Source organism: Schistocerca cancellata, chromosome 2 (assembly GCF_023864275.1).
Source record: "Schistocerca cancellata isolate TAMUIC-IGC-003103 chromosome 2, iqSchCanc2.1, whole genome shotgun sequence".
In the NCBI taxonomy this organism is placed as follows: Eukaryota; Metazoa; Arthropoda; class Insecta; order Orthoptera; family Acrididae; genus Schistocerca; species Schistocerca cancellata.
The window spans coordinates 1016970907-1016997576 of record NC_064627.1 but is presented as its reverse complement, the minus strand read 5'-3'; the positions used below and the strand labels follow the sequence as shown (position 1 = coordinate 1016997576).

The 26670-nt window shown below is 45.0% G+C and overlaps 1 protein-coding gene across 1 annotated transcript in view; it reads left to right on the top strand.

The window, feature by feature from the left end:
* The window catches only part of LOC126160602 (homeobox protein unc-4), a gene marked incomplete at its 5' end in the record, with an annotated part of 168392 nt that overhangs the window by 46308 nt on the left and 95414 nt on the right, over window positions 1-26670 (top strand). The window lies entirely within an intron of this gene.

Genomic DNA, 26670 nt, shown 5'->3' with positions numbered 1-26670 from the left:
AGGAATCGAGACATGGCTGCACGATTCGTTACAGCCGTGCGGATAAGATGCCTGTCATCTCAAATGCTAGTGATACGAGGCCGTTGTGATCCAGCACGGCGTTCCTTATTACCCTCCTGAACCCACCGATTCCATATTCTGCTAACAGTCATTGGATCTCCACCGACGCGAGCAGCAGTGTCGCGATACGATAAACCGCAATCGCGATAGGCTACAATCCGACCTTTATCGAAGTCGTAATCGTGATGGTACGCATTTCTCCTCCTTACACGAGGCATCACAACAACGTTTCACCAGGCAACGCCGGTCAACTGCTGTTTGTGTATGAGAAATCTGTTGGAAATTTTCCTCATGTCAGCACGTTGTAGGTGTCGCTATCGGCGCCAACCTTGTGTGAATGCTCTGAAAAGCTAATCATTTGCATATCACAGCATCTTCTTCCTTCCGGTTAAATTTCGCGTCTGTAGCACGTCATCTTCGTGGTGCAGCAATTTTAACGGCCAGTAGTGTGCCTTCCTCTATCTCTTATTCCATTCGTACAGAACGAAGCACCGTAGCGTCAAGAGGGCTAGTCGCCTACGGATCGTACGCTGAGGACCCAAAGAAACTGGTACACCTGCCTAATATCGTGTACGGCCTCCGAGAGCACAGAGAAGTGCCGCAGCACGACGTGGCATGGGCTCGGCTAATGTCTGAGGTATCGAAGGGGGGGAAATGACACCATGAATCCTGGAGGACTGTCCATAAATCCGTAAGAGAGGGTGAAGATCTCTTTTGAACAGCACGTTGCAAGGCATCCCTGTTAAGCTCAATAATGTTCATTTCTGGGGCGTTTGGTGACCAGCAGAACTGTTTAAACTCAGAGTAGTGTTCCTGGAGCCCTCTGAAGCAATTCTGGACGTATGGAGTGTCACATTGTCCTGCTGGAATTGCGCAAGTCTGTCGGAATGCACAATGGACATGAATAGAGGCAGGTGATCACACAGGATGCTTACGTACGTGTCAATCAGAGTCGTATCTAGACAATGGTATATGTTGACCCTGTCTGCGAAATGCTTTACGAATACTAAAGAATTAATAAATTAAAACTTCATGTATGGAGCGGTAGTTTTTCACACATCTCACTGCTTATGACGTCATATCTGCTAAACTATTTCTCGTACAAAGATAAATTTTTGCACGTACATTCATTGGTATATGTGAAAACTGTCTGCAAAGAGTATTGCGAATAGCGTTAGTAAAGAAGTAATATATTACAACGCCATGCCTGATGTGACAGCTCTATTGCACGAACAGCGAAAATGTGATTAGCGACAAACTTTTTTTCTTTTATCTTTTTGTGGGTGGGGGTGTCCAACAGAAAAAGTCTCGCAAGGGTTTGAAATTTCGTATAGAGTTTCTTGCAAGTTTCTGAGTGCTCTCAGCCTCAAGTACTGGATATGTAGAGCCTGGCTATTTGCACATCGTGAGCTAAGCTTCTTTTTAACCCCCATTCCCACCCCTTACAGAGATACCAGGTTCTACTCCCACGGTGGTTCTTTCCAAACAGAAGAAATATGTGTACGAAGTTTGGCTCAAATCGATCTGATGGTTTAGGAGGAGGTGTGGAACATACATACGTACATAGATCCACTTTTACAGTAGTATGGACACAGAGCTTGGTCAAAAAAGTGGCCATAGTGGGAGCTCCAGACGTCCAAGCGTTTAAAAAAATTAGAATTTTTGGCACGAGTCGGGAGATGCAGGAAGCTCGTTGGTTAGCCTAGTATCCAAGCAGCGGTAGGCGCACCGGAAGGAGTACATAAGAATAGTCCGAGGGTCTTATTTGCGAGTCCCTATGGTGGAACTTCTGTATTTTCATTTCCTGCGTTACGTACACTGCAAATGAACCGAAATATGAACGAAGTAACCCACTCTTATAGAGCGCAATATACTACAACCCTTTTTGGAGAATTATTGCCAACAATCTACGAATGCCCACAAGGGAGTAATGGCTCGTTTGAGCCGAGGATTCAAAAACCGGTGGATGAGTATTTGGCTGAATTTAGGAACGTCGTTATTACTTCGTCAAAATCTGGAAAACTTACAACAACCGTATACAAAAAAATTTTCACTGATGTGATGAAGCCCTGCGTGCATGGGAACACATTTTGTATACTAAATGACTCGTTTGGAAGACAAACACGTTGACAATTATGATACGACATCTTTCAAGGTGAAGATCGATTGTTATCGTGCGGTACTGAAGTGATTCCCTTAAATACGCTCCGCTAGTGCATCCACGCGATATCTATTTGATCAAAATGCTTCAAAACTGCTCATCTCATCGAGATAGAAAGAGGAATCATATACCGAGAAGACTACATCAAAACACGTTCCATTGTACATCGCCAGCTATTCTCGCCAATATTTGGCGAAATGATGCTCTGCGCTTGGTTTGCTGCCAAACTGTGCGACGAGAGCGAACCGTCTATCAATGTAAGCCATGTTTGTTTTCCTATATAAACTTTAAAACAACCATGGCGTTTTAAAACTGCAGATTTTGTGAAGTGTGGAAAGATATCGAGTTAATTATTGCTTGCCCTGTTTTTGCGATGAAGCAAGTGTAAATCACCAACTGCAAAATAAAAATTATCTAATTTTAATCTCGAAGTCCTCATGTGCGCCTTACTGGAAATTTATTTCCAATACCAAAATTTCCTTTGCATTTTCTTTAAACACCTTTCATGAAAACTTCAATAAATATAATACACTGAACATTATTTCGGTTTCTTTGGAGTGTAAATAACGTAAAAATTGAAAATTATAAAAATATCCACACAGGGACTCAACCTCACGACCCTAGAATAACCTTCCTGAAGGTTTGCCTTAATCACCACACGTGCATTAAAAGGCAACAGCGCGCGCATGCGCATGGGGTAGTACTCCACGTGCTCTTCCTGCTTGTTGTTCGTTTTTTTACTGTTCTAGTTCTCATCTGTTGGCCAGAAGCTGACTTCAGACTTTCATATTGAAGCCTTTGCACATTGTTCAGAGAGTAATTTCTCATAACTGCGCTAATAAAACATTTTTGCAGGAGGATTTCTTACATATCACTCTTTCTTTCTTTGTATTGATTGATTCGTATGCTAAAAATGGAATACAGCAAATAAGGCTTCAGCGTCTTAATCCAGACCAAGAAGAAATGTGTCTGTTAGACTCTCAGGATACGCTGAGTCATAGTAAGGTACAACGGTATACATTTCTTTCTGAGTGAATATGAATACAATTTTATTTGTGCGATTTTCGATTTGCATACGTGGCACCTTCACGTTTTATTCTATTGCGTTCATTGCTCTATTTCAGCACCAGTAAACTCCCACGTATAAAACAGCTTAAGTCATCTCATTACTTTACAAGTGAGTTAATGTTTTAAATACTTGACTTAGAGCGTGTAAGGGAGAAAACGTTTAGGAAAGATTTGAAATTATGTGTAATGTTTGTTGGAAATCACAAACTGCTCGAATTCTTAACTGCTGGGTGAATATAGTACGCATATTTGCGCACCTTCACTTACACTGCCTCAAGAAGAACACACAGTTTCTAACTGTAACATTCATCTTATTGCGATATACTTTCAGCATGAGATTATATCTGTGACGAAGTAGATTATGACAGGACTTCAGATTTTCAAACTCTGTCAGTAACTAAGCGAAGTACTGAAAATCAAATTTTTCGTGCCCCTGGAGGCCGTTAGATAGGCAAGCTGCATCTGGTGTCGTGCTCCGGGGTAGTTGTTCAGCAGCAGCAAGGGCTATTCAATAAGAAATGCAACACATTTTCTTCTGGAAGCACGTTGCTTTTATTCATAATTTCAATACACCATATTATCCCCCATTATTTTGACTACAAAATCCTATTTGTCAACATAATTTCCGCTCAAAGCGACGGCCTTACGTCACATTACTGGGAGGGCTTGTATGCCCACTTGGCACCATTCTACTGGTCGACGTCTCGCTGCGTCAATAACATCCCCATCAGCCTCGTACTGCTTCCCACGGAGTGTATCCATCATTGGGTCAAACAAATGGAAGTTGGAGTGTATGGGATCGGGGCTGTAGGGTGAATGAGAAAGAACAGTTTTGTGAGCTGCTCTCGGGTCTGTAGGTTTGTATGAGGCCTTGAGTTATCATGCATTTTTTTTGGCGACGAACACTCACAAGCCGTTTCTTCAAATTCCTGAAGGCAGCACAATACACTTCAGGGTTGATAGTTGGACCATAGGAAGGACATCAACCAAAATAATCTCTTCAGAGTCCCAGAAGACCGTCACCATGACTTCTGAACTTTTTCTTTGGAGGACGAATGGAATGCCGCTACTCCATGGGCTGTTGTTTTGTTTGCAGTTCGAAGTGATGAACCAGTGTTTCATCGCCCGTGACGATGTTCAACAAAAATTTTTCACTATCCAACTCGTAACGTGCAAACAACGTGCGGATACACATCTTCGAGTGTGTCAACTGATGGACGAATGCGTCAGCACTACCAACAGAGACGTCTCATTGAGCAGTGAGGTGTCTGATTTTGATTCGTCGGCCGTCTTCAATGAGAGTGTCTGCAAGTTCCAGGAGTCACAGCTGTTTGGGGCCGGCCGGCACGCCGAGGATCGGACAGTTTCGCGCTATGTTTTTGCAGTGATGACAGACGCCTCGCCCAACGATTCACCGTGCTTTTGTTCACTGCCAGGTATCCGTAGACATTCTACAAGCGCCTATAAATATCCGCGATGCTCTAGTTTCCCGCAAAAAAAACCTTGATGACAGCTCTCTGTTTGGAACGTACCTCCGTTACGGACATCATTTTGAAGACTACGTATAGCGGGGCGAGATTTATCGGGACTTCATGGAACTGTAGGAGCTGAAGTGGGAATATTCCATGACGTCCTACAACAAATTACGCATTTTTGCAACCAAAACTGGCCGAGAAAGAAGAAGTGTTGCATTACTTAGGGTCTATTGAATGCTCCTCGTAGACAGCAGGAATGAGAAACTGGGACCACCTGGCGAGAGGGCCTCATTACAAAATGTGTAAACAAAATGTTTGATTGTTTCTTCTGACTAGGTGAAATTGCATTCCACATTACTGTGTCACTTGAACGAAATATTTTCTGTATTATCGACAATATTTTGCCGGCCGTTGTGTCCGAGCGGTTCTAGGCGCTTCAGTCTGGAACTGCGCGACCGCTACGGTCGTAGGTTCGAATCCTGCCTCGGGCATGGATGTGTGTGATGTTCTTAGGTTAGTTAGGTTTACTTAGTTCTAAGTCTAGCTGACTGATGACCTTAGATGTTAAGTCCCATAGTGCTTGGAGCCATTTGAACCTTGCCTTCGTCCGTTTCTCCCATCCGGGTTCGATCCAAATCGCGTGTGGCCTTCCATCGTCGTCTTCGTCGTCGTCATCGTCGTCGTGTGTGAACGTAAACTTAGATGAAAATATCCTTGTGTAGGGAAATGTAATGATGTAAAACGAATAGTGGAGCCCATAATTCAGTACAGCAAATCATCAGGGAACAACAAACAGCTACATTGTCTCTCACAAATTTTTCATATGTAAGAATTAGGACTTTACATTCACGAACGAGTTTACGCGCCGCGAATATCCGCCGTGCATCGTGTAATCGTGCAACTTGCAACAGTTTGTAGTTCCAATCATGTACACTGTGGAGCGTTGCTGCAAAGGTGTTCACCTTATGTGCATCGTGTAACACGGGCTTTAAGTTCCAAAGCTTTTCGCAGTATGTGGTGGAGCGACAGCATTTGGTATTTGTTGTCGGCACACTAATGGCAGTGCAGTCGGTATGGTACCTAAGCCTGGAGCTTTAGACGAAATGAAATTCAGTGTCCATGGTATAGTTCGATGCACCATTTCGTTGTGGCGTCAGCGATACATCACTTTCTCGAAAGGTGGACGTTACGTCGGTTGGCGTTGCCTAAATGGCACAGTGCTTCTACAAGGTATCTGCTTTGTCATCTTCAGATACAAATGTGACTAGCCACCGTGGCTCGCCAATTTATGCTCTGGTTCGCTACAAAAGAGCAGGCGCCCCGGAAGCGGGATATAACGTCATCACACGGCAACCAGAGGCCCCTGACTGAGAATCGAGCCGCGGACTCAACATGCTCGGTGGAGCAAAGAGCTTGGTGAGGTTGGCACCCGACTTTCGAGAAATATTTCTTTCAGAGTTTTTGATAGACATCCTGTAGTTCTAGAGTTCTCGGTACAAAATTTGATTATTTCTGCAGAGTTCCGTGAAGAAAACATAGTACTCGGGAAAATTTTAATCTTGGAAAAAAATTATTCGCAATTTGAGAAAAAAATGATCACAGTTCTGAATATCTCCCCAGTAGCTCTATCGAAAACCCTAATGACTTTCTCTTGCGTAGGTATCTGCTTATTATTGCACTAATGAGGAACGCTCTTCCAAAACGTAAAAAAATAAATTCCTGCAACAAATCTGATCACAGGTCGAGATAACACTCCAAGAGTTCTACCGCAAATGGTCAGTTAACTCACTTTGTCCTCAGGTAGCAGGACTGTCCGACTCCCAACTGGTTAGCCATCTAAGATGGCTATTCAGAAAGTAAGGTCACTGTGTAAATACTGTTGTGACTTGGCAAGACAGCCAAGCCACTATGATTGGTAGCCGAAAAGCACGCGTTAAGTTCACGCAGGCTGGCGTGAGGTCTGGAACAGGACAATGTAATTAATACAGCCAATAAGGTACGTTGCTGCTGGAATACTTAACTTTAATTCATAATTGGTGAACATCGGTCTGACGGTACATGCATCACAAGATAAATAGCAATTGATAAAGGCGCCTTGCTAGGTCGTAGCAAATGACGTAGCTGAAGGCTATGCTAACTATCGTCTCGGCAAATGAGAGCGTAATTTGTCAGTGAACCATCGCTAGCAAAGTCGGCTGTACAACTGGGGCGAGTGCTAGGAAGTCTCTCTAGACCTACCGTGTGGCGGCGCTCGGTCTGCAATCACTGACAGTGGCGACACGCGGGTCCGACGTATACTGGCGGACCGCGGCCGATTTAAAGGCTACCACCTACCAAGTGTGGTGTCTGGCGGTGACACCACAAATACAGCTACTTCTCTACATAGTCTCCGCTCCTACTTAGACATCGGTCGTAACGTCATACAAACTTTCCAAAAATTTCCTCATAATTGGCAGCCGCCTGTACTTTCCGCCAATTCTCTACGTTGGTCTACAGCTCCTTGTTGTTGTTGTTGTTGTTGTGGTCTTCAGTCCTGAGACTGGTTTGATGCAGCTCTCCCTGCTACTCTATCCTCTGCAAGCTTCTTCATCTCCCAGTACTTACTGCAGCCTACATCCTTCTGAATCTGCTTAGTGTATTCATCTCTTGGTCTCCTTCTACAATTTTTACACTCCACGCTGCTCTCCAGTACTAAATTGGTGATCCCTCGATGCCTCAGAATACGCCCTACCAACCGATCCCTTCTTCTAGTCAAGTTGTGCCACAAACTCTTCTTCTCCCCAATTCTATTCAATACCTCCTCATTAGTTATGTGATCTACCCATCTAATCTTCAGCATTCTTCTGTAGCACCACATTTCGAAAGCATCTATTCTCTTCTTGTCTAAACTATTTATCGTCCATGTTTCACTTCCACACATGGCTACATTCCATACAAATACTTTCAGAAACGACTTCCTGACACTTAAATTTATACTCGATGTTAACAAATTTCTCTTCTTCAGAAACGCTTTCCTTGCCATTGCCAGTCTACATTTTATATCCTCTCTACTTCGACCATAATCAGTTATTTTGCTCCCCAAATAGCAAAACTCCTTTACTACTTTAAGTGTCTCATTTCCTCATCTAATTCCCTCAGCATCACCCGACTTAATCCGACTACATTCCATTATCCTCGTTTTGCTTTTGTTGATGTTCATCTTATACCCTCCTTTCAAGACACTGTCCATTCCGTTCAACTGCTCTCCCAACTCCTTTCCTGTCTCTGACAGAATTACAATGTCATCGGCGAACCTCAAATTTTTTATTTCTTCTCCATGGATTTTAATACCTACTCAGAACTTTTCGTTTGTTTCCTTTATTGCTTGCTCAATATACAGATTGAATAGCATCGGGGAGAGGCTACAACCCTGTCTCACTCCCCTCCCATCAACTGCTTCCCTTTCATGTCCCTCGACTATTATAACTGCCACCTGGTTTCTGTACAAATTGTAAATGGCCTTTCACTTCCTGTATTTCACCCCTGCCACGTTCAGAATTTGAAAGAGAGTATTCCAGTCAACTGGAATACTAGTTCGGTAATTTTGACATCTGTCAACACCTGCTTTCTTTGGGATTGGAATTATTATGTTCTTCTTGAAGTCTGAGGGAATTTCGCCTGTCTGATACATCTTGCTCACCAGATGGTAGAGTTTTTTGTCAGGACTGGCTCTCCCAAGACTATCAGTAGTTGTAATGGAATGTTGTCTACTCCCGGGGCCTTGTTTCGACTTCAGTGCTCTGTCAAACTCTTCTCGCAGTATCATATCTCCCATTTCAACTTCATCTATATCCTCTTCCATTTCCATAATATTGTCAAAAAAAATTGTTCAAATGGCTCTGAGCACTATGGGACTTAACAACTGTGGTCATCAGTCCCATAGAACTTAGAACTTAGAACTACTTAAACCTAACCAACCTAAGGACATCACACACATCCATGCCCGAGGCAGGATTCGAACCTGCGACCGTAGCACTCGCGCGGTTCCGGACTCAGCGCCTAGAACCGCAGCCGGCCATAATATTGTCCTCAAGAACATCGCCCCTGTATAGACCCTCTATATACTCCCTCCACCTTTCTGCTTACCCTTCTTTGCTTAGAACTGGGTTTCCATCTGAGCTCTTGATATTCATGCAAGTGGTTCTCTTTTCTCCAAAGGTCTCTTTAATTTTCCTGTAGGCAGTATCTATCTTACCCCTCGTGAGATAAGCCTCTACATCCTTACATTTGTCCTCTAGCCATTCCTGCTTAGCCATTTTGCACTTCCTGTCAATTTCATTTTTGAGACGTTTGTATTCCTTTTTACCTGCTTCTCTTACTGCATTTTTGTATTTTCTTCTTTTATCAACAAAATTCCGTATCTCTTCTGTTACCCAAGGATTTCTACTAGCCCTCGTCTTTTTACCTACTTGATCCTCTGCTGCGTTCACTACTTCATTTCTCAAAGCTACCCATTCTTCTTCTACTGTATTTCTTTCCCCCATTCCTGTCAATTGTTCCTTTATGCTCTCCCTGAAACTCTGTACAACCTCTGGTTCTTTCAGTTTATCCAGGTCCCATCTCCTTAAATTCCCACCTTTTTGCAGTTTCTTCAGTTTTAATCTATTGTTCGTAACCAATAGATTGTGGTCAGAGTCCACATCTGCCCCTGGAAATGTCTTACAATTTAAAACCTGGTTCCTAAATCTCTGTCTTACCATTATATAAGCTATCTGAAACCCTTTAGTATCGCCAGGGTTCTTCCATGTATACAGCTCCTTATCTGTCCCTAAATGTTGTCTTCATAGCCAGCGGTTCATGTGACCAGAGATTAAACTCAGGGGAAGCCGATTATTTTTTCATTTTATTTTAGACGTCTAGTTCCGTAGTAAAAAATTGAGGAGCAAATCCCCACAGTCATGGAACGTGTCAGTACCCAAAATTACAATAGAAAATTACATTAGATAAAATAAACTGTTTATGAATATTAAAAAGACGACAAACTATATGTATAAAAGTAGTCAACATTATAACACATGGATCAGCCTAATGTTCCAATTAACTCCTCGTCAGAATAGAAGGGGTGACCCATGAAGAAACTCTTCAGTTTAGGTCTGAAAGGCGCGGATTGCTGGTGAGATGTTTGAGTTCTTGTGGTAAGGTTTTGAAAATGGATGCAGCAGAATACTGTACGCCTTTCTGCACAAGAGTCAAGGAGGTGCGATCCAAATACAGATTGGATTTGTGCCTAGTGCAAGATGTTAATTCTTGCGAATAAACTAATATTGTTAACAAGAAACGACATTAAAGAATATATATACTGAGAGGCCAATGTAAGAACACCCGGTCTAATGTACAGGAGTCGACAAGACTTTCGGGAACTTATACCACTTATTGCCCGAACTGCCAGATTCTGAACCAAATATACGGCTTAAGAATAGGAAGAGTTACCCCAAAATATAATGCCATACGTCATAATCGAATAAAAATGAGAAAAGTAGACTACTTTTCACGTCGAGCTATCTTTTACTTCAGATACGGTTCTAACAGTAAAAATGGCCTCATCAAGTCTTTGAACAAGATCCTGAAAATGGGCTTTTTACGACGGTTTACTATCCATCCGAACACCTAGAAATTTGAACTGTTCAGTCTCACTAATCATATGCCCATTCTGTGAAACTGAAACGTCAGGTTTTGTTGAGTTGTGTGTACAAACTGTAAAAACTGAGACTTATTGTGATTTCGCGCTAGTTTATTTTCTACAAGCCACGAACTTAAGTCATTAACTGCGCTATTTGAACCAGTACCAATGTTTCACACAAATCCTTTACTGCCAAGTTAGTGTCGTGAGCAAACAGAAATAACGTAGAATCACCTGTAGTATTAGAAGGCATATCATTTACATAAATAAGGAACAGGAAAGCCCCCAGCACAGATCCCTGGAGCACAAGCTGTATTGCGGGTGCTCACTTCCCATCGAAAACGCTGCAGGAGCATCTGCATTGCCGCTGCAGTGTGCGGCCGCGGATTGTCATGAAGAGCGAAATGCTTGAAGTTATGTTATGTGGGCTGCGTGACATCAGGCGAAATCTCTCATCATGCCGTGATACATTTTTTTTTTAAATTTCATTTTGTTCGTTTTCGTTCGTTGCGTCTGCTCGGGCGGATGTCGCAAGACACCTGTTTCAGTTCGTAGTTGATCCATTAACTCAGTTTTTTTTATTACAGAGGGCAGCTACCCTCTGACCGAACACGTTGAGCTACCATGCCGGCATACTTGGCGGAAGACACTATTTTCCAGGCACCAGGCACCTCACTCGTTATAGAGGGATGTTCTCACTCATTACAGAGGGATGCTAACTCAGTTTTTCAGGATAGCAAATGGGAAGTTGCGGTACAGAAAATGGCCCAGAGATCAGCAGTGTGTGTATGTGTGTTTCTGTGTGTAGTGAGTAAAGCGTTATGAAACAAAGTGTGCATAATGTTCGCAGTGACTGATAGTGAGATATGGGTGAACAGTGTGGCATTAAATTATTTAATAAGTTATTTGTAGAAGAAGCATTGTATACTAGGATGAAATCTAATGGTTGTCTCTAACTAGAAGTCTTTAAATGTATGTGTATACGAATTAGCTTATTTTAAATGCGTCTAAACTTGTAAATACTTTGACATGCCATATATTCTTGTAAAAAGAGATCTACGTATGAATAAAGCTACTACTACTGCTACTACTTCTACTACTACTTCTACTACTACTACCTTACGCGTTCACTGTGCGCTCAGGACTAAAGAGAGCGGCGTGACGCGATCGACGGCCATGCTAGAGATACTGCCCAAAATATCTGAACAATGTTTCATCGGATTTTCACCGAGGTTTCCATTTCGCGTCCGATCGGACCTTACTTTACGAATAAACATCGTACACAATTTGTCTAATCTTAGTTATGCCATTTAACGTAAAGTTAGGGCAGAGGTAGATTTTGCACGGTTTTTGATGAAAGTGGTAATGTACATCCAATTTGCAATGCGTAGCGTTCTAAAACCTGGAATACTGTGGAGATGCTGCGGTAAGAATTCGCGGTGCTGATTTAATTTATTTATTAGAGTCAGCGCAAACGTATTCTCGCATTTGAAGACCATGGCCACAACCATCTCCAGAATACTTACTAGCGAGATGAAAAGATAAGGTGAAGATTTGGATGACATGTCTTTAAAAATTCATTCACAAAGAAGCAGGTAACAACCAGACAACAAATAAAAAGTTAACAAAGATGGATGTATGGGTCAGACTCAAAAATATTACTCACTCTCGTCTGAACATTGTGGTGCTCCCACATTATTGCAGCTACCTCATAAACGATTATTTTCGCAAAAAATTGCATTACTGTTTTCAGTAGAACTCTCAGGATGCTACCCAGGACTGTAATCAGAACCATCATCAGAACTTTCATTAGAGCTATAGTGAGATTTTGTGTATTTTATGTAGTGAAAATGCGACCCTCATTACTGTAATTATCTCATAAACTATTGTCTGACAAGAAATATCATTAGGGTTGGTTGTAGAACTCTTGGGAAGTTATCCAGAATTGTTATCATATTTTTTTCGCAAATTTCAAATACTGTTTTTCCGAAGATTACAATTTTCCCGAGCACTATTGTTTTCTTCGCGAAGTTCTTCAGAACTATTCGACGTTTGTACAGAGAACTGTAGAAATACAGCATTTCTTTTAAAAATTCTGAAAAAAAATGTTTATTTCTCGAAGGTCAGTTGACAGCTACACATGACTGTGAGAAAGCCGTGGACCCAAGGGAATGTGCCCGAGGAGCATATTGGCAACCGACAGAGCTCTCTTGTCTTCGAATCCCCGTCGGTGATGCCTTCTTCGTTATCGGAAGATTATATACACTCCTGGAAATTGAAATAACAACACCGTGAATTCATTGTCCCAGGAAGGGGAAACTTTATTGACACATTCCTGGGGTCAGATACATCACATGATCACACTGACAGAACCACAGGCACATAGACACAGGCAACAGAGCATGCACAATGTCGGCACTAGTACAATGTATATCCACCTTTCGCAGCAATGCAGGCTGCTATTCTCCCATGGAGACGATCGTAGAGATGCTGGATGTAGTCCTGTGGAACGGCTTGCCATGCCATTTCCACCTGGCGCCTCAGTTGGACCAGCATTCGTGCTGGACGTGCAGACCGCGTGAGACGACGCTTCATCCAGTCCCAAACATGCTCAATGGGGGACAGATCCGGAGATCTTGCTGGCCAGGGTAGTTGACTTACACCTTCTAGAGCACGTTGGGTGGCACGGGATACATGCGGACGTGCATTGTCCTGTTGGAACAGCAAGTTCCCTTGCCGGTCTAGGAATGGTAGAACGATGGGTTCGATGACGGTTTGGATGTACCGTGCACTATTCAGTGTCCCCTCGACGATCACCAGTGGTGTACGGCCAGTGTAGGAGATCGCTCCCCACACCATGATGCCGGGTGTTGGCCCTGTGTGCCTCGGTCGTATGCAGTTCTGATTGTGGCGCTCACCTGCACGGCGCCAAACACGCATACGACCATCATTGGCACCAAGGCAGAAGCGACTCTCATCGCTGAAGACGACACGTCTCCATTCGTCCCTCCATTCACGCCTGTCGCGACACCACTGGAGGCGGGCTGCACGATGTTGGGGCGTGAGCGGAAGACGGCCTAACGGTGTGCGGGACCATAGCCCAGCTTCATGGAGACGGTTGCGAATGGTCCTCGCCGATACCCCAGGAGCAACAGTGTCCCTAATTTGCTGGGAAGTGGCGGTGCGGTCCCCTACGGCACTGCGTAGGATCCTACGGTCTTGGCGTGCATCCGTGCGTCGCTGCGGTCCGGTCCCAGGTCGACGGGCACGTGCACCTTCCGCCGACCACTGGCGACAACATCGATGTACTGTGGAGACCTCACGCCCCACGTGTTGAGCAATTCGGCGGTACGTCCACCCGGCCTCCCGCATGCCCACTATACGCCCTCGCTCAAAGTCCGTCAACTGCACATACGGTTCACGTCCACGCTGTCGCGGCATGCTACCAGTGTTAAAGACTGCGATGGAGCTCCGTATGCCACGGCAAACTGGCTGACACTGACGGCGGCGGTGCACAAATGCTGCGCAGCTAGCGCCATTCGACGGCCAACACCGCGGTTCCTGGTGTGTCCGCTGTGCCGTGCGTGTGATCATTGCTTGTACAGCCCTCTCGCAGTGTCCGGAGCAAGTATGGTGGGTCTGACACACCGGTGTCAATGTGTTCTTTTTTCCATTTCCAGGAGTGTATTACATAACCGCCATGGCGTCGTGGTGGTGAGTTGCGGAGTAATAGCAGCGAGCGAGGACAAACCGTGCTTACATTTGTTATACATTGATCAGCCAGAAAATTATGACCACCGACCTACTGTCGATATAAACCCGTCCAGGTGGTACCAGTGTCACCCGGCGAGGAGAGTGTGCTGACCATGTGTAGAATAGGGAAGGAGCATGATCTATCTGAGTTTGACCGAGGGCAAATTGTGATGACCCGGAGGCTCGGCACTAGCTTTGGAGTAACTGCACGACATTCCGGGTATTCGAGGAGTGCTGTGATGAGTGTCTTCAACACGCGGCTTAACCAAGGTGAACCACTACCAGACGCCGTGGGGTTGGGAGGCCACCCCTCGTTACAGATATCAGATGTCGCATGCTGGGCAAACTGGTAAAGCAGGTCAAGTGACGAACTGTGACAGAACTAACATTAGAATTTAGTGTTGTGCAGAGTACAATTGTGTCTAACGATGGGCCCCCATAGCTGATGAGCCATGCATGTGGCAATATTAACACCACTAAATCGCCAACTACAGCTGAAATAGGCACGTGACCATTGGCACTGGACGCCGACACAGTGGCAGAGCGTTGCATCGTCTGATGAATCGCGATACCTTCTTCATCATGCTGATGGGAGGGCGTGAATCCATCGTCTTCCACGCCTGTACTGTGGGATAGATACAAGCTGGCGGTGGCTCTATTATGCACTGGTGAACATTCACGTGGGCACCCATGGGTTCAGTGGAGATCGTGCAAGGCACCTTAAGGAGTATCGTACACTGGTTACAGACCACTCACACCTCTGCACGACGGTCATGCTTCGCGACGACGGTGGCATTTTTCAGCAAGGTAATGCGCCATGTCACAGGGCCAGGAGTGTGATGCAGTGGTTCGAAGAACACGGTGGTGAGTTCTAGTAGATGTGCTGGACCCCGCAACTCGTCAGATCTGAACCCGACCCGAGACATTTTGGATGTGATTGAAAGTGGCACCACATATCGTCGCCGCCCTCTCCGGAATTTACGGGAATTAGGTGACTTGTGTGTGCAGATATCGTCCCATCTCCCTCCAGCGACCCGCCAAGGGCTCATTGTTTCCATGCCACACGCGTCGGCACTGGTCTGGTATCCGTGGCAAAGCTGGACATACCGCCTATTAGGTAGGTGGTCATAATGTTCTGGCTGATTAGTGTATGTATTCATTATCTAATACAACGAATATTAATTATTGACTACGTTGGTCGTTTTCCATAGATCCAGGGCACAGGTGGTATCTGGGATGTGAAGTTTAACTGCAATGGAATGACGTGACAACCGCCTCCATAGACACATGGTTAGCGTCGCTGCCCTCAGTGCAGAACGACCTGAGTTCGATTCCCAGTACCATCTCATGTGTTTTCTGACATGGGCAGATCTGGTATGGAGTCAACTCAGCCCCTGCGAGCCCAAATGACGATCTGATTGAATACAGAAGTAGCGACATCATCGGAATCCAGCTACTGGCAATAATGGTTGGAGGGACCGGCGACATGCCTACCACATGTCCCACGATCATGTATTGCTCCTCGCACTGCCTTTTAGGCAGAAGTCGACCTACTCCGTGAGTTTCTTGATGCAATAATTTACCAACAGCCGTATGTATTGTAGAAATTTATTTTATGAACTTCTTATGTGCTACCAGTTTCGGCAGTACTGTACATTGATGCCATCTTCAGGCCCCACACGTCATAGTCGTAATATCGCTATACACGGAAGGAGCCATATAATTGGATACGTGAATCAAATTGTTATGCAACAGCTCTTGGTAGCCAGGCGACGCAGACTCACGATTTGATTCACGGATCCAGTTATATGGCTCCTTCCGTGTAAAGCGATTTGACGACTATGACGTGTGGGACCGGAAGATGGGATCAATGTAATGCCGAAACTGGTAGCACATAAGAAGTTCATAAAATAAATTTCTGCAATATATACTGCTGTTGGTACATTTTTTTTTTTTTTTTTTTTGGTCATCAGTTTACTGACTGGTTTGATGCGGCCCGCCACAAGTTCCTTTCCTGTGCTAACCTCTTCATCTCAGAGTAGCACTTGCAACCTACGTCCTCAATTATTTGCTTGACGTATTCCAATCTCTGTCTTCCTCTACAGTTTTTGCCCTCTACAGCTCCCTCTAGTACCATGGAAGTCATTCCCTCATGTCTTAGCAGATGTCCTATCATCCTCTCCCTTCTCCTTACCAGTGTTTTCCACATATTCCTTTCCTCTCCGATTCTGCGTAGAACCTCCTCATTCCTTACCTTATCAGTCCACCTAATTTTCAACATTCGTCTATAGCACTACATCTCAAATGCTTCGATTCTCTTCTGTTCCGGTTTTCCCACAGTCCATGTTTCACTACCATATAATGCTGTACTCCAGACGTACATCCTCAGAAATTTCTTCCTGAAATTAAGGCCGGTATTTGATATTAGTAGACTTCTCTTGGCCAGAAATGCCTTTTTTGCCATAGCGAGTCTGCTTTTGATGTCCTCCTTGCTCCGTCCGTCATTGGTTATTTTACTGCCTAGGTAGCAGAATTCCTTAACTTCATTGACTTCGTGACCATCAATCCTGATGTTAAGTTTCTCGCTGTTCTCATTTCTACTACTTCTCATTACCTTCGTCTTTCTCTGATTTACTCTCAAACCATACTGTGTACTCATTAGACTGTTCATTCCGTTCAGCAGATCATTTAATTCTTCTTCACTTTCACTCAGGATAGCAATGTCATCAGCGAATCGTATCATTGATATCCTTTCACCTTGTATTTTAATTCCACTCCTGAACCTTTCTTTTATTTCCATCATTGCTTCCTCGATGTACAGATTGAAGAGTAGGGGCGAAAGGCTACAGCCTTGTCTTACACCCTTCTTAATACGAGCACTTCGTTCTTGATCGTCCACTCTTATTATTCCCTCTTGGTTGTTGTGCATGTTGTAAATAACCCGTCTCTCCCTATAGCTTACCCCTACGTTTTTCAGAATCTCGAACAGCTTGCACCATTTTGGTACATTAATGCATCAATAAATACATGCCAGCCATTGTCCCATGGTCCATAATCGATCAACGAAGATTGCTCCGTGAGTGGTGTTTACTTTGCTTTGCAATGAAATGACACCTCACTTCTGCATTGTGCCCGAATTGTTTCCCGAAAACTCTATGGACAAAAATTCGTTTTTATGACTCTCCACGTCATATTGACCAAGAAGCCTACTGAGTATCCATCGAGCGAGATGTAGACCTACACGCTTGGGAGCCAACTCCGGCCTGCCCGTGTATGTTGTGGGCTGTGAAAGTTGCTTAGCCCTTGTGAAACGGTGTGGAATGAGGTGAAGAGTTAACCAGTAGGAGCTGCACTCTGCGCCGGGTTACCGTCGCGAGGTTTACGTGACGCGTCGTCCGTGTCTCGCTTTCAATTAGTGTCCGGCTCGGCGCTGCAGGTAGCGTGGCGCCGGCACCGCATGCATCACGCCGCGCCGGGCCCGGCTGGCGCGTTTATTGTGGCCTAATTACAGCTGCAATTAACGCGCCGGCTCCGGGCCTGAGTTATTACTGACAGCTCCGCGGGACAAACCACGGCTCCTAGAGCAGGGCTCCCACACTCTGCACTACTGGGCGGGGCGTCCCAAACGCTTAGCGTCGAAAGTGTACATATGGTAGAGGATCCTACAGCAAGTACGGCGACCTGGGGAAAGAACTGTCGGAAACGAATATTGGATTTTCTACCGAAATATTAACTTACACGTGGCAGCAAGAACATCGTCTTGTAAGTGACGTGTTGCGAGCTAGTTTATTTCAAACGGGATTATTGCGAACTACCATTAATCATATTCAATCCCATGTCCACAGCCCCCATGGATATAACTACCTAGTGGTCGTTTGTTGGCCTGGTTTGCAGGTCCATGTCTTCATTTTTTTTTTCCATCAGTCTACTGACTGGTTTGATGCGGCCCGCCACGAATTCCTTTCCTGTGCTAACCTCTTCATCTCAGAGTAGCACTTGCAACCTACGTCCTCAATTATTTGCTTGACGTATTCCAATCTCTGTCTTCCTCTACAGTTTTTGCCCTCTACAGCTCCCTCTAGTACCATGGAAGTCATATCCTCATGTCTTAGCAGATGTCCTATCATCCTGTCCCTTCTCCTTATCAGTGTTTTCCTCATATTCCTTTCCTCTCCGATTCTGCGTAGAACCTCCTCATTCCTTACCTTATCAGTCCACCTAATTTTCAACATTCGTCTATAGCACCACATCTCAAATGCTTCGATTCTCTTCTGTTCTGGTTTTCCCACAGTCCATGTTTCACTATCATACAATGCTGTACTCCAGACGTACGTCCTCAGAAATTTCTTCCTCAAATTAAGGCCGGTATTTGATATTAGTTGATTTCTCTCGGCCAGAAATGCCTTTTTTGCCATAGCGAGTCTGCTTTTGATGTCCTCCTTGCTCCGTCCGTCATTGGTTATTTTACTGCCTAGGTAGCAGAATTCCTTAAATTCATTGACTTCGTGACCATCAATCCTGATGTTAAGTTTCTCGGTGTTCTCATTTCTACTACATCTCATTACCTTCGTCTTTCTCCGATTTACTCTCAAACCATACTGTGTACTCATTAGACTGTTCATTCCGTTCAGCAGATCATTTAATTCTTCTTCACTTTCACTCAGGATAGCAATGTCATCAGTGAATCGTATCATTGATATCCTTTCACCTTGTATTTTAATTCCACTCCTGAACCTTTCTTTTATTTCCATCATTGCTTCCTCGATGTATTGATTGAAGAGTAGGGGCGAAAGGCTACAGCCTTGTATTACACCCTTCTTAATACGAGCACTTCGTTCTTGATCGTCCACTCTTATTATTCCCTCTTGGTTGTTGTACATATTGTATATGACCCGTCTCTCCCTATAGCTTAGCCCTACTTTTTTCAGTATCTCGAACAGCTTGCACCATTTTATATTGTCGAACGCTTTTTCCAGGTCGACAAATCCTATGAAAGTGTCTTGATTTTTCTTTAGCCTTGCTTCCATTATTAGCCGTAACGTCAGAATTGCCTCTCTCGTCCCTTTACTTTTCCTAAAGCCAAACTGATCGTCACTTAGCGCATTCTCAATTTTCTTTTCCATTCTTCTGTATATTATTCTTGTAAGCAGCTTCGATGCATGAGCTGTTAAGCTGATTGTGCGATAATTCTCGCACTTGTCAGGTCTTGCCGTCTTCGGAATTGTGTGGATGATGCTTTTCCGAAAGTCAGATGGTATATCGCCAGACTCATATATTCTACACACCAACGTGAATAGTCGTTTTGTTGCCACTTCCCTCAATGATTTTAGAAATTCTAATGGAATGTTATCTATCCCTTCTGCCTTATTTGACCGCAAGTGCTCCAAAGCTCTTTTAAATTCCGATTCTAATACTGGATCCCCTATCTCTTCTAAATCGACTCCTGTTTCTTCTTCTATCACATCAGACAAATCTTCACCATCATAGAGGCTTTCAATGTATTCTTTCCACCTATCTGCTCTCTCCTCTGCATTTAACAGTGGAATTCCCGTTGCACTCTTAATGTTAACACCGTTGCTTTTAATGTCTTCGTACAATGCCAAAAAGGTCAGTACATCTTGAAAGACGACTTCGATTTTGATCCGAGTGCGGCATGTGCCACCTGGAGGATAGCAGATGTGCTACGAATGGTTTCCACGTCTTCCGCCAGCATACAGCGTGGTGACAAAACTACCAGAGCGCAATCTGTGGAATCGCGAGGTAGCCGTGTGCTCTTGGTTGTCTTGTCACGGTTCGCGCGGCTTCCCCCGTCGGAGATTCGAGTGTACGCTGGGGCGTGGGTGCGTGTTGTCCTTAGAGTAAGTTAGTTTAAGTTCGATTAAGTAGTGCGTAAGCCTAGGGACCGATGACATCAGCAGTTTGGCTCCATAGTCCTCACCACAAATTTCCAATTTCCGTAATCTGTGTCTGCACTTTAATAGGAAATGCTCACGGCCAGAAGGCTAGGTGTGGCGCAGACGTATGATGCAAGGAGCCACGGAGACACTCGTACTGCCTATATTCAACTGAACGAGTTGGAAAGGGGTCAAATTGTGGCTTTCACGAGCGGCGGGATGGCCGTTTCGAAGAACTGCCACACAAGCAGGACGTGCTGCGTCAGTAATGCAACAGTGTTCGTATGAGTGTCACATTTTCATAAATGTAGACAAACTTTTGGACGTCCGTGCAACATAGATGCCCGCCAGGATCGTCCTATCATAGGGGCAGCAGTGGCAGATGGTACAGCTACCGCAGCTTATGAGCCCAGACGTGTCAATATGCACTGCTGCAAACCGGTTGTTAGCAGTGCAACTACGGACACGCACACCTCTGTCCCGTCTTTCACTCACGCCACAGCATGGACATACTCAGCTGCGCTGGTGACGTCAGAAGATACAATGGAGATCCGTGGCCCTCAGAAATAGAAGCAGATTCTGCCTGCACGCTAGAGATGGGGGATCCGCTCCTGAATTGATTCATAGAGTTGAATCTTTCAAAGGAGTGAACAATCAGTGATTCAGAAAAAAAGAACGGTAGCTCCAAACGTTTCCCACGGCAGAGAGAGAGAGAGAGAGAGAGAGAGAGAGAGAGATGGAGCATATCAGCGGGGCCTCTGCTGGTCACAGCACACTGCACGCCACACAACACAGCCAGCGCCGGCCTCTGCCCTGCTTCTACCTTGGCTGCCTGCATTGTTCAGTGCCCCATTGGATTTTGTGTTTCACATATGCCGTGCCCTCTCTGTCCTTCTGCCGCGTGCAGTGTCTGGCGCAGCGTAACTTAGCATCGCACCCTGTCGGCGATCGTTTCAGTCGCACGTCCTGCCCTCTGGGCAGTTGATGCGAGCAACAGGACAGAGAGTCTCCTAGCGGAGAACATAAGAACTACTTGCAACAACCTGCTCGCAAGAGAATGGACGATTTGTCTCAGAGCGGGCGACTGGTGGCCGTTCACCGCTCCCCCCACCCACGGAACTAGCCTGCTCAACGCTCATCCCACCGTTCTCGACTCTAGCCAGAGCGCTGAGCACAGGAACTCAGGTGTCACTCTGGTCTCTGTGGTCTTAGCTCACGCAGTAATACAGTTCGCGGCTCGACCTGCTTGACTCAGCGCCTCTGCATCGGAGTTCGTCTCTACTGGGTATTGTTCTTCGTAGTAATACCGCTATGTATATTACATTATTATGTTATGTATATATAATTTATTTTTATTTAATTTTTATTTGTTTAAACTGATCAGATTACGTTCTTGACGACTCCTCTTACTATAGGATTTTTATTATGGACACTTGAATTTACGCTTTAATTACGAGCGAACCGATAAACGTATCGCAAAATGTGATACACCAATATTTTCCTTGTTTGATTCTGCGTAAGGCTATATGCAGCACTTTAGTCTTACAGTCAAATTCATAATTTTTTTTCTTAGTCTGGTACGGATTTTGCGATTTTAGGCGTCTTCAGAAGGAAACGTTCACTTTAAAAATATATGGCTTGCGATGTATTTGTACAAGGTTAGTGAAATTTTAATGCATTATAGCCAAATATGTTGTTAATGTAAGTCTCAAGTTACAACATTTTCTGATCACCCAAAAAACCACGATAGTGCAAAATAAATCAGTAATCAAAAACTTTGTCATATCGTGGAAATTTCAATAAACAATACAAAATTCTTACTCATTATCTGTGTTACTTCAAAACAGGATTAAATAAGATCAAAATACAGGTATAGTACTGGAATAAACCAAGTTTAAAGGGCAATGTGCCTTCCATTTATTTTCTATTGTGAATGAGTGGTGAGTCATGAAAAAGAGCTAGTTCATTTCAGGGAGTGAACAGTTCTGATCTGATCTCTGAAAAGAACAGTTTTGCCCATCTCTACTGCACGCAGGTGATGATCATTCGTGCGTATGACGTAGACCTGCTGAGCCCTGTCTTGTACTGAGCATTCGTCCAAGATACACTGGCACTACCCTTGGCTGTATGGTCTCGAGTATTATAACCTGCAACTCTAGTTCACCTTTTATGTTTCTGGAGGGACGGAACCTGCGCTCGATAAGTGCAGAATGTTGTAAGACCCGTTCTTTTGCCGTTCTTACAAGAGGAAGGTGACGTGTTGTTCAAATGGTTCAAATGGCTGTAAGCACTTTGGGACTTAACATCTGAGGTCATCAGTGCCCTAGACTTAGAACTACTTAAACCTAACTAACCTAAGGACATCACACACATCCACGCACGAGGCACGATTCGAACCTGCGACCGTAGCAACAGCCCGGTTCCGAGCTGAAGCGCGTAGAACGGCTTGGTCACAGCGACCGACTACGTGTTTTTCCAACAGGATAATGCTCGTCCACACTCTGCCTTTGAAACTCAACGTATTCTGAAAGACGTGCGGCAGTTTCGTTGGCCAGCACGATCTCCAGACTTACCTCCAAGTTCATCCACTCGATACAATTTGAAATTAGACTCGTCCGACCAGGCAACATGTTTCCATTCATCAACAGTCCAATTTCGGCGTTGACGGCCCCAGGCGAGGCGTAGAGCTTTGTGTCGTGCAGTTATCAACATTACACGTTAGGGCCTTCGGCTCCGAAAGCACATATCGATGATTTTTCGTTGAAAATTTCGCACGCTAACACTTGTTGATGGCCGAGCAATGAAATCTGCAGCAATTTGCGGATGTGTTGCACTTCTGTCACGCTGAACAATTCTCTTGAGTCGTCGCTAGTCCCGTTCTTGGAACATCTTATTCCGTCCGCAGCGATGCTGGAGATGTGATGTTTTACCGGATTCCTGATATTCACGGTATACTCGTGAAATGGCCGTACGGGAGAATCCCCACTTCATCGCTGCCTGGGAGACGCTGCGTCCCATTGCTCATGCGCCGACTATACCACCACATTCAAACTCACTAAATCTTGATAACCTGCCACTGTAGCAGCAGTAACGGATCTGACAATACGCCAGACACTTGTTTTATATAGGCGTTGCCGAACGCAGCTCCGTATTCTGCCTGTTTACATATTACAGTATGTGAAGACGGACGCGTATACCAGTTTCTTTGGGGCTTCAGTGTATCACAACATACTATCTCCATAGCAGCAAGTTGTTCCAGAAAACTCCGTCAGAACGCAGTGGTTCTGCGGCCTCCAGCATTGTAAACCGCCACCTCCACTCTCTACTTTCTTTCAGGACAGTAAATGTCCTCCTGTGCAGAACACAACAAGTCTCGTCTCAGCAACTGTTTAGTCGATAGCAGCTTTAGCAGATAGAGGCCCATTTTGACCTCTCTGTCAGTGAACTTGATGGAGAGTGACAGTGTAAAACGCAGAAGCAGGTTAAATTAAATTGTAACACAAATGGGAAGAACGTTTCTGTGACCTCCGCGCATGTCAAAGATGTAGAACTCTCATGATGAGACGAAATTGCAATCGTCTGGATATAACTCTGCATTCTTCAACTACTCCGGGACATGGGCTACTGGAACTACAACCTCTGAAATATTAGTTTACTTTATTACTTTAGTGAATAGAAGCATTTACTTAGCATGGTACCATGCTACAGTCCTTTGCCACATGAGTACCTGAATATTTACAACTGTCATAGACTACGAAAGCATCACTTGTTGCACTAATTAACAAACTATGCTGTCGAAGTGCAATGTTCAACATTCAAAAAAGGTCATTTCCATCTGAAATTGGAAAACACTTTAGTTCTGTTCGTTGGTGCTGACTGCTTCAGCTGAGGTCACGAACTTTTCAGAGCGCTTCCATCTTAGGCTGTATATTGACCTCCGAACGATGGCGTTGCTGTGCTGAGAGAGAATACATGTCGCCTTCAGCCTGTCCCATACGTCGTTGAGGATGGTAGCGAGACATCGATGTCTGTCACATAAATTTGTGTTGCCGGCTTTGGTTACGATCATTGGACGATACCACAAGAATAAAAATCGTATTTCTTTTGTAATTTGTGCATGCTTTCGGGGTGATTCTCTTATATGGTGAACAAAATAAAACTCGCCTAGAAAGTATTTCATGCAAATTAACATAGGCAATCTAACTTACGTCACTTGTACAGGGTGTTGCAAATAAAAGTGGTCTGGAGAAGTGTATATGATTGGACGTGAATGTGTGGCAGCATCAACGGAAGGAGGAAAGACCTACAGTTACTTCCAACTGTCCATACAGCCGACCGAACCTTGGAGCACTTTTACACAATCTTCACGCCTGACAGTGTTGTTAGCAGAGGTCACTCTGGTGGCGGCCCAGGCTACCTGGTTTGTCAGTTTGCCACTAACTGAGTGGGGAGCCCTCACGTCCAAGATGTATCACAACAAGAACTGCACCAGAACATTTAAGATGAGACTGCAGCAGTTCCAGCAGTCTAGCCTAGATCCGCTTCAGAAACTCGTTGACCAGGGCTAAAAAGTGCCAAGAGATGAATGGTGGTCGCTTACATCTGCTACAGTCAGGTTAGCACGGTACTTCCTTTCCTCTAGAGTGTTTCTTTGTACCCTGTTGTAACTCTATTGCCTGCCGTACCCTGTACCTGCGGCAGGTTATCTAAGTAGTAGGGTTGTCTGAATGCGGATGAAATATTTTCCGGGCTAATCTTACTTTGCCCATCCTGCACGTGGAGATGTCGAAGACTTACTGAATTCACGCCAGACCTCCGTCTCGAAAAGCCGAATCGCAACTAATTTGACTTGCAATAGCGTTCGGACAGTTCGTTTGTCAGGAGATTATGAAAGCCTTCCAGAACAGCCGGGACTACGGAACTCTACCGGATGGGGTCGGCGCGTCACGACGCGGCAGGAAAGCGTGACACGCAACCTGCAATTTGTGTCGCATTATACGCCGTCGTTACCGCCACTTCCTGCCCCCCGTCGGTAAAAACGCGGGCATTCCGCTCCTATGGCGCCTTCACGCCAAAAAATCACTCTAATACCATTCTAATGGGCACCCGCACGCACCTAATTGCCGGTGTGTGTGTTTTGCCACTTGTCCACTAATGTGTGACGCTCCCCAGAATTACAGGCACATTTACTTTGAGAGGGCGGCCCGAGCGCTCGTGATTGTTTTTAGCGCGCGCCGTACTCCGTACTGTCGCTGCGCACTGCTGTAGCTACAGCTGCAGACTAATCCATACGGCTCGCCATACGATCTGCTAACCTATTCCAGGTCGCCTCTAATTCTCCATACGTTAGTAAATAATCAAAGGTCAAGTGATTACTGGTTGGCACTAAACACCCGAGCTACTATTGACCCTACTGTATCCAGACGACATGCAAGTCGAAGACGCTTTCTATCAGAAGCTGCTGAGGAAGCAACTGTTGAGGGGAACTAAAACAATCGACTTGTTAGCCCAGTTGATGATAAAGAGGTTCTGGAGGGACTCAGCTTACTGCAAAATAATAAATCAGATTCTGATCGCACTCCACGCAAAACATTAAACTACACTACTGGCCATTAAAATTGCTACACCACGAAGATGACGTGCTACAGACGCGAAATTTACCAGACAGGAAGAACATGCTGTGATATGCAAATGATTAGCTTTGCAGAGCATTCACACAAGGCTGGCGTCGGTGGCGACACCTACAACGTGCTGACACGAGGAAAGTTTCCAACAGATTTCTCACACACAAATAGCAGGTGACCGGCGTTGCCTGGTGAAACGTTGTTGTGATGCCTCATGTAAGGAGGAGAAATGCATACCATACTTTTCAGACTTTGATAAACGTCGGATTTATCATATCGCGACATTGCTGCTCGCGTTGCTGGAGATCCAATGACTGTTAGCGGAATATGGAATCGGTGGGTTCAGGAGGGTAATACGGAACGCCGTGCTGGATCCCAACGGCCTCGTGTCACTAGGAGTCGAGATGACATGCATCTTATTCGCATGGCTGTAGCGGATCGTGCAGCCACGTCTCGATCCCTGAGTCAACAGATGGGGACGTTTGCAAGACAACAACCATCTGCAGGAACAGTTCGACTGCAGCAGCATGGACTATCAGCTCGGAGACCATGGCTGCGGTTACCCTTGACGCTGCGTCACAGACAGGAGCGCCTGCGATGGTGTACTCAACGACGAACCTGGGTGCACTAATGGAAAAACGTCATTTTTTCGGATGAATCCAGGTTCTGTTTACAGATGGTCGCATCCGTGTTTGGCGACATCGCGGTGAACGCACATTGGAAGCGTGTATTCGTCATCGCCATACTGGCGTATCACCCGACGTGACGGTATGGGGTGCCACTGGTTACACGTCTCGGTCACCTCTTGTTCGCATTGACGGTACTTTGAACAGTGGACGTTACATTTCAGATGTGTTACGACCCGTGGCTCTACCCTTCATTCGATCCCTGCGAAACCCTACATTTCAGCAGGACAATGCACGACCGCATGTTGCAGGTCCTGTACGGGCCTTTCTGGATACAGAAAATGTTCGAC